The sequence below is a fragment of the Lathamus discolor genome, chromosome 3 (assembly GCF_037157495.1).
Source record: "Lathamus discolor isolate bLatDis1 chromosome 3, bLatDis1.hap1, whole genome shotgun sequence".
Lineage (NCBI taxonomy): Eukaryota > Metazoa > Chordata > Aves > Psittaciformes > Psittacidae > Lathamus > Lathamus discolor.
This window is the reverse complement of record NC_088886.1, coordinates 71,409,167-71,417,541: the sequence shown is the minus strand read 5'-3', so window position 1 is coordinate 71,417,541 and position 8,375 is coordinate 71,409,167.

Here is an 8,375-nt window from a genome sequence, read left to right as displayed (position 1 = left end):
AAAAGAAAGAGTTCTTCACTTTCTACTAAGGTTGCTATGAAACTAGCAATTTCCTTTTTTGAGAGAACTCTGCTGGGTAGCTTCTGCTAGAAACCCGTGGTTAAGGCTGTATTAGGGCATCTTGTCTTTTGCTGCATAAACAGATATGGAAGGGCCTGCTCTCCTCACAGGTTTTGTACTTGCTCTGTATTTGCGAAGAGCCAAGATTGTTGAGAGGAGTAGAAATAACGCTCTTGTGCTACATTTTTACCTTGTCATCTTGAACTGCTATAGCACCTCCTACCAGCTCAAAATTGTGAGCTGTACACAAGTATCACTGCAGTGCAGCTGTTTTTTGTGGAGTAATAGCAAAGGAGAGAATAGAAACATCAAAGGGGTGTTAGTGTGTCCCAAAGCAGTAGCAAATATTAGATACATCAAGGTTAAGTCCTGCTCTCATGCAGAAACAATAGAAATCTCTCAATAAGAGAACAAAGAAATCTTGTGTTACACAAAGGAGGGGAAAAATACTCCCTCATGAAATATTAAGTGCATAATACAGCTTCTATAAGTGAGGGGAAAGAAAGCTTACTTTTTCCCTCCTAACAGACTGTCAGATTAAGATTTAAATGCCCATGCTACCCCACAAAATTAATACATATCCCAATATTTGCATAAAAGATTTAGTAATGTTCTGAAAACAGAAGTTCGGTAGGTATGTTTTGGTGGATAGAGATTTCAGTGACAAATAGAGGTAATGCATCAAAATTTCCATTCCTTTTTCCTCAGTTTTTAATAATCTATATAAATCACTGTATGTATTTTCTTCCCAAGGATAAGGGGTATAAGCTTAGAGTCAGCATTTTAGCAGTAGGAAAGAACCTATCTTCTGTATAGCATCAAAGGCAAAGTATGCATGGGTACCAGGAGCTTTGCAGGCCTTGACCTCTAAAGAGGCCACATGGGTTTGAAATTTGGTGGTTTCTGTTGAAATTCGAGTGTTTTTGCAATCTGACTGTAAGGTGACAAAGCCTACTTAAGCAATGCTATGACAACTCCAAAACTATGGAACAGGATATGTTCTCAAGGAAATACTTTCTTAAATGCATCCAGCAACAGTTTAAGCAAAAAACTAAATTGCAGAAGCAAACTCTGTTCTATCATTAGCTCTTTCTAATTCTTTAGTTTTAATGTTTGGAGTTGGAATGCCACTTGGGTAAGAAAGCATCGGATTACTTTCTGCAGTGCTGTCTGCCTTGACATAGTGCTGACTCTGTTATTCTTGCATCTAATGTATTTAAGTTGGCATGAAAGTGAAAGACATAATTCTCATTACATGTGCTAAGCCAGGCAGCGGGGGAAACAAGCTTGACTGAATGCTTGGATTTCAACCAATGGTGCAGCAAACTGATGTTAGTTCTGAAAATGAAGCTGTTACTGTATATTCATCAGCTACAAATACTGTGAGCTTTAAGAATTAAAATCTAAAAAAAAGAAACTGAAGACTCTGCTTGGCAAGTTAACCCTCTTCAGTTTAAAAGCATCAGAAGGAAAATTCCTGTGAATAATAAAGGTACTTGTTACTAATAACAATTACTGATTTTATGCTGAAGGACATACTGTGCAGCACTTTTATTTTGAGGTGATGCACTGCTTGGCAGCAGCAGACAATAAAAATGGATAGAAATTTTCAGTACCATAAGCTGCTTCAAGAACTCTTGTAGGTCAGTTTTTCAGACTATGCTTTGAAGGTAAGAAAGTTGCATCAGCAGAGTTCCAGTTGTCCTTGAGAGCTTTGTACCGACTTTGAACCCCTTGCTTTCACCACAGTACGTAATCATCCCACTGTGTTTGTGGGCTGGCAGTACTCTTATTTAGAGCACTGCCCTGCTCTTGGAAACAAGTTATTCCTATTTATGCAGCTCAGCTTCTATAGCTGAAAAGCATTTTCATCTATCTTTTTTTTTCTTTTCCAAATGCCTGCAGAGTGCAGGGCTATTTATTAGCATATGTAACAGCTTAAATGGTTCTTGTCAACAATTACCTGTTTAGAAAAGTGGCCGTCTTCATTTGTGATGTAACAAAAATGAACTTTAAACAAAAATCTCGTCTTTCTTAAAATATAAAGTGATACCTCTAAAATATATTCCACGAGGTTAAAAACAAAGAATAATTTGTGCTCTATAATGCAGCACTAAGGAGTAAAATGTTAGTTGGGTTTTTCTCCAGTTCTCTTTGGAAGACCAATTTTTTCTTATGCTTACCAGCAAAGTTATGGCCCCATATAAGTCCTACTGGTTATACCAATGCTGTTTGACAAAAGCAGTCATGATGTAGCATAAAGGGGGTAGCATTGTAACAAGTAAAATGTGTCAAATGTAAAATGAAGGGAGAGGAAAAAGGGTTTTAATTTCCAGCTGTTCCAGCAATATTTCCTGGAATACTGGCTTTATGCAAACTCTTATAGAGTTTTTTAAATAGAGAAGAAATTCTGCTGCCACTGAAACTTGTAATTGGTAAAACACTGGTTCCTGTGTGAGCAGGGTTTGACCCCTGGGGTCCTTGTACACTGCTGATTGTGCCCTATGGGGAAATTGGATCTGCAAACTCTAAAAGGAAAGATTTATTGTTGTTCTTGCTAAGTAGCTTTGTGAATAACTAGCAAGATCCAGGATGGATTTAAGATCACAAAGTGGTCAGTAAAACGGGGTGGCACGGAAGTGAGTGGACCTGTTTCCAGAATATTTGATACGGAGCTTTTGTTGGGAAATATCTAGAACGAATCATGCTGTGTGGCAATCATATTGTTTGCTCCGTGCAGGCAAAATCATCCTCAAACCTATTAAATTTTTTCTCATGCACTTGCCATTCTCTCACTTGACAATACAATATCAAAGTGTTTATAGCTAATTCCAGAGCAGAGAAATACTTTGCTTACATGGAGAGAGATCATGCATACTTAATAGCATATCTGTCTCTTCGAAGCAGATAGAGCAATTAAAAATATTTAATGATTATAATTTATGTGCATAATTACATGCATAATATGTGTATAATTTATATGTAGACAAGGAGGGGGGAGGGGAAGTCCTTTTACTGGGGAAGTAGGAATTACAAAATGAAGCACTGAGCTATCAAGATGTGACTGCAAATTTTAATTTCATGCTTTCCCTTTTTATATTCATTGTTGCTGTTGTATGAGTATTTTTTGTGGAAGGGTTAGTCCTAATCCAAAACTCAAGAAGAAAACAGCTAGAGTGGTAATGTGATGGACAATGTGGAAAAAGAATTTGTGATTTTCTGTGCCTATGGTACATTTCACTGTCTACCATATCTTCCTAGCACAATGGGGTTTACTTGATTTTTGTTTTCTGTCTTGCTTTTCAGAAGGCAGTGATGACATTCCTGTCTGCAATAGTAGTAGTTTAGTGTTAACAGTTTACCAACCAAATACATAAATCTAGGAGATCAAAAGGTCTTATGGCTCTGGAAAGATGTCCCTTTCTAGATATCTAGAAGTTTCTAGATGCAAAACTGCTGATAAAGAAATCTTTCACAGGAGTCCAGAAATTGTCCTGTAACCTTTATCACACTGGACAAAAAGGTGACCTGCTTCATGAATAGAGAATGGGCCATGCTGAGCAGCCTGGAAACATGTCAACGAAAGATATAGCTGTTGTTTTTAACCACATTAAAATACTGCCCTTCAGCACTTCTGTATGTTACTCTGTAGCCCAGAATTGGAGCAGTGTAATGTAGTATTTTATCCTATCCCATGCCCTTTTTTCTTTCTTAGGCGTGGTTTCTTTTTCTGAAACTCTTATTCTGTTTTCCAGGGTCTTTCAAACAATGCAAAAATATATTGTGGGTAAATTGAGAATCCATACTTCATGAACAAAGTCTCTGAATGAAGGAAATACTCGAGGTAAATGTCTTTAATTTCAAAAATGACTTGTCTGTTGGTCAAGAGTATGGGCTATGAAGAATTTTATTTATTGTGCTTCTTGGTTTTCAAGTAACTTTGATTTAAAACAGGGCAGTTGTTTTCATTGTAGCTGTTTTCTGAAGGACACTGACATCACAAAGTAGCTGCCTTAGGTTTAATAATGATACAGACAATCAGACTGTGAACATCCTTTAACTTTCATCTGTAGTAATAGTAAACAGTGTATATGTGGTATGTTAACACTTAAATTAGTCTTTTGTGTTTATGGCAATTTTGCTTCGATGAAATGTCGATTCACTTGGTATTTTTATGAACAACCACTATTTTTCTTTATTTCTAATGAAACAAAACCTTACAGGGTTGCACTCTGCATTTTCCCCCTACTATTCTTGGGGTGCCATAGTGGCCTTGAAAAACAATTTACTTCAAATTCTACTTTTATTGCCAGCTTGACTAAAAATGGCTGATGTACAAAAATGTAGTAGGTGGAAATCATATTAAAGAACATGCAAATTATGGTAGAGAGTAATACAACAGAGTGAGCAGAGGCTGTTGTCAGAGGTTTAAAACTAGCTGTATTTAGATGTTTATAGTTGCAGTTTGGTACTTTGACTCTGTCTTGGGGGGAAGTGAATTCTGATATGAATGTCTGCATTATTCTGTCTCGTAGTCCAGGGTTTCTCTCTTCCATTTTGAGATGTACTTGGTGGGGATGACCTTGCAGAACTATTCATTCAGGCTGGAGTTTGTGTCACTATTTTATGGCGCTAATGATAGTAAATTGGTTATGTAACTCCTAAGTATCTTGCTGTTAACAGGTAAGAAACAAACTTGTATGCATTGTAGGCTTGAAAAACTTAGAGCAATACAGCTTTCAGAGTTAATTTTCTGCTTTGGTAGAAAAGGATCAAAGAAACCGTATAAAAGACAACTTAGGCTTTTACATGTGGCATGCTAAAGACAGTAGTATATCTTACAGTGTAAATATAGTATAAAATGTAATAGGAAAGCAGACATGATGAAACTGGAGAATTTTTATCTGTGCCACTCAAGGGAGTTCCATTTCATTAAATGGAATTTTGATAACTTGTGATAAATAAGGCTTACCTTTGGGGTGTTTCTTGAAAATGTGACAAGCTTGTCAGCAAAGCTGTAGGGAGAACTGTCAAAACTAGAAATAGGAACTAAACATGGCTGTGAAAACTAGAAATAGAAACTAAACAATGCTGATTACAACATCTCTACAATGGCCTAGGGAACAATGTGAATTTATTTACAATGTAGGAAAGAAGTTCCTTAGCTTTTGCCCTATGCCTTTGCTTTAGGATCTGATTCTGTACAATTCGGACAAACTTCTAGAAGTGTTAAAACCTACCTCCTGCATGAAGTCTGTGCCTGAATCACCATTTTGAGAGTTTTCAGAAACAGTTCTGCAGCTTTTGCTGTGAGTTTTAAACTGATCAGCTTCCTTCCTCCTTTTGTTTTAGAAGGAATCAAAGGCTTGGTTGGGTTATTATGAATGTTACTAATAATTGCACTGCTCTGTGATTACTGTTTAGCTGCTGTTGACCAATGATACTTGAACTTCAGCACTGTAGTGGTAGTGACCTTCAGGATGATTTTCCTAGACCTTATAGTGAAACAAGTGGTTTATGCGTAGTGGGCCAAAGATGCTGAATGTTACCAAAGACTAACCTGTGTGCTGCAGAACTTCCCTATTCTTAGGTAATGTGGTTGCCTGTTTTTATGAACGCTGCACCCTGAAGAGCTGTGGAAACAAAACAAGTTACAGCAGAATATCTAAGCTCAACAGCTGTATAAGCACTCGTGTTTGAGAAGACCAGAATCTTGCAAAAGCCTAGCCAGGAATTATGAGGTACTAAATTGATAAACAGTCATACTTGTGTGACTTGCTTATTGAGCAAAATCCTCATTTTATTGGAGTATGAGCAACAAAACTGAGCTTCCTGGTCTATCTGTGGTGAAGTGCCTCTAGTCTTCACTTGGATCTCTAGTAAAGAGCAGAATGCATATAGCCAGTTCAGTCAGTGTTGTGTCAGAGAATATTAAGGGTTATCAAGAATAGTGAAGCTGGAGAGACGTTTTTCCCAATAAAGATGGAACTCGCACTAAGTAGTTTCTGCCCACTTAATCTGGAGGGTAGTAAATTCCAGCTACTTGGAATTTATTTGTAATGCTTGTAGATGCAATACCACAACCATTCTTCCCAAAGCTCATTTTCCATCTTGTATGTGTGCGCAGACATCCTTGCAGACATGCTTGCTCTGCATGAGCACAGCTACAGGAAACAGGCAGACAGATTTTAATTGAACTTTATTAAATATTTAAGTAGATGAGTACTATAAGACATTCTTGTAAAAGTTTGACATCTAATGTGTCCTGGGTTCACCAGTAGCCGTTTTTCTCCTTCTTAGTAGCTGGTGCAGCACTGTGTTTTGACTTCCAGCCTTGGAACAGAGCTGATAACACCGATTGTTTTTAATTGTTGCTAAGTAATGTTTATTCTGGCTAACGACTTTGTGAGTCTCATGCTCTGCCGGGGACGAGGGGAGGCCGGGAGGAAGCAGAGACAGGACACCTGACCCAAACTAGCCAAAGAGGTATTCCATACCACAGCACGTCATGCCCAGGGGGGTAACTGGGAGTTACCCGGAAGGGCACATGCTGTCTTCTGGGGGGGGTAGAACTTGTTCGGCAGTGGTATCGTATTCTGTTGTTATTTTCTCTTATCAATATTATCATTGGTGGTAGCAGTAGTGGTTTGTGTTATACCTTAGTTACTGGGCTGTTCTTATCTCAACCCGTGAGAGTTACATTCTCTCAATTCTCCTCCCTATCCCTCCAGGAGCGGGGTGGGGGGAGGAAAGAAAGAGGGAGAAAAGAGGGGGGAGTGAGTGAATGAGCTGTGTGGATCGGTTTAAACCACGACATAATGATCTCATGTTTTTTTCAGAGTAGAAGTAACTAGTTTATAATAAGGCCAGGAAAAACAATCAGCTTTTAAATTGAGGTTATCCGCTCTTTTGTTCACTGCAGTACCTACAATTTGATGAAGATGAATCAATTCACCCGGTGTTCTGAGGCTACTATGAAAGCCTCTTAATCTAAGTCTAAACTACTCTTGCTATTACTGAAATTGAATCTGCTGTGGCCTGTCACCAAGTAGATGCACTAGGCTCATTCTTTCTCACTTTATGACATTTGTAGCTTTCCCATTAGCTAAACTGGCCAAATGGTTTGCGGTGTTAGTTTGCTTAGTAAGGACTCTGTGTAGTGTGTGAAGATGGAGTGAACTCCATTCCGTGCAGACTCTCCCACCAGTCTGTACAGGAACTGGGACAGGTGGGATGTGTAGGGATAGCAGTTTGCAAGAGAGATTAAAGCTCCCGTGGTGGGCATCTTCCCTTCACTGTACTAATCCACAGCAAAACACAGTGTTCTTATTCTAAGACTTGAAATATTTTGGCATAAGCTTACCCTGGAAAAGGTGGAACCTTCCTTAGTTTTAAACTTTGAGATGGCTGAGTTTCTTCTTCACAGTATAGCTTAATCCCTAAATTCTCAAGAGGCAGAAATACAAAATCCAGCTTGCTTTTTCTCCAGTCAATATAGATAAATAAGAACGTGGGTGCTGCTTGTTTCTTGGACAGACTGAAGGTATTTCAGGCTTTTTTTATATATATAGATAGATAGAGATCTGTAGCAGTTTCATCTGTTCTCCATGACATGTTGCAATGCTTTTCATCCTAGATGTTCTATGAAAATGCTATTCATTGCTGGATCTGCTGTTTGCTGCTGTTATGGGGATCCTTTGAACTAAGAGAGAGTGGATAAAACCTCAGTGTGGAGACTCTTATTTTCCAAACAGCATTCAGAAGGGATATGGCACTGCCTGCATCTGTGGTCACACTGTGAAACCAAGAGCTTGTTAGAGCCCTGAAGCAGAGGGTGAGTGCTTGGTCTATGGCCTCAGGCCTCTGTCAAACTGGAGAAAAGCCCTGAAGCAGCACAGCAATCTGGCAAGAGAAATTTTTCCAACAGCAGTGGAAAAGCTTAAAGAATGAATTTTGAAACCATTTTAGCTAGCTGGTTAAAATTGGCACTAAAAGGTGGGCATGGTGGTGAAGGCAAAAAAGATATTTTGCTATTTCTAACCACAATGAAACTACCTATATATGAAGGAGAGACTGGTCACAAGGATTTTGTGTTTGTAAGCCTTCTTGAAGTAGAGCTACTAGCTACAGAAAGACCTTAGGAGAGGGCTGTTGATGGTATTTCCCGTTCCTTTTTGGTATTTATCAGAGGTTTTAGGTCCATCATTCTCCAACTCATGCTTCACTCCTTCCAAAGAGACTGCAATCAGTAGTAGCCCTTTGAGCTAATTGCTTGCTTGTTTGTTTTGAAACAACAAGATGAAGAGAGAAATAGA